This window comes from Saimiri boliviensis, chromosome 1, assembly GCF_048565385.1.
Source record: "Saimiri boliviensis isolate mSaiBol1 chromosome 1, mSaiBol1.pri, whole genome shotgun sequence".
In the NCBI taxonomy this organism is placed as follows: domain Eukaryota; kingdom Metazoa; phylum Chordata; class Mammalia; order Primates; family Cebidae; genus Saimiri; species Saimiri boliviensis.
In genome coordinates, this window is record NC_133449.1 from 141,987,346 (window position 1) to 141,988,335 (window position 990).

At 42.6% G+C, this 990-nt stretch overlaps 1 non-coding gene across 1 annotated transcript; it reads right to left on the bottom strand.

Annotated features, from left to right (window-relative positions):
• Positions 1-635: 635 nt before the first annotated feature.
• LOC120362273 (small nucleolar RNA U13) lies at positions 636-739 on the bottom strand. Its single transcript, XR_005578227.1, has one exon. It is a non-coding gene; the product is annotated as a small nucleolar RNA U13 (small nucleolar RNA).
• Between the last annotated feature and the right edge of the window lie 251 nt (positions 740-990).

Here is a 990-nt window from a genome sequence, read left to right on the forward strand (position 1 = left end):
CCCAGGCTGGTCTTGAAGTCCTGGCCTCAAGTGATCCATCCGTCTCAGCCTCCCAAAGTGCTGGGATTACAGATATGAGCCAGCATGCTGGCCTTCAGTCACCTTTTATAAAGCCCCACTTCTCAATTCTGCCAGATTGGGGATTAAATTTCAACTTCAGTTTTGGAGGGTGTAAGTATACAAATCATAGCATTTTGGCTTTATCAAAGATGTCCCTTTGTCATCAGCATCAAAACTCTTCCTTTGAGTCATTTCCATTGGCATATAAATTTGTTGTAATGTCTCTGGTCTTCTTTAAAAAAATTTGTTCTTTGATCACACATCCTCCTCCTCCACACTATTTCTACTTCCTCTCCTTCCATTCTCTCTTAAACCCATTCAAATCAGACTCTCATCACGCCACTCTACTGAAATGGCGCTTGTTGATATCCCCAACAAATGGGTTCCACATGGCCAAGCCCAGTGGTCAGTTCCCAGGCCTTATCTTGCTTGGCTTGTCAGCAGTATTTGACCCATCTGATCATTCTGTCCTTCAAACACTTGCTTCGCTTGGCTTTCAGGACACCACACTCAGCTCTTCAGCTCTGCTGTGTCCCTGAACGTTTTCTTTTCTTTTTTTTTTTTTTTTTTTTTCATGTCAGATGGGAAATGTACTGATGTCATAACAAGATTCAAGGGTGGCATATCTCACACATGCATGTGAACACCCAATCATCACATTTAGGAACTACAAAAGGATCTGACCACTGCTTTTCACTCTCATCTTCACCTCCTAACATTGTTGAGCTCCAGAGGTCAATCATCACATCTCCTCTCAAAACCCAATGAGTTTGATCCCAGCCAATCTCATTGCTTTAAATACCATCTGTTGAAGACCCAGATGTGCATCTCCAGCCATAACTTCTGCCTTAACTCTAGGTTCTTCTTTTTTTTTTTTTTTTTTTGAGACACAATCTTGCTCCATCGCCAGGCACCAGGCTGGAGTGCAGT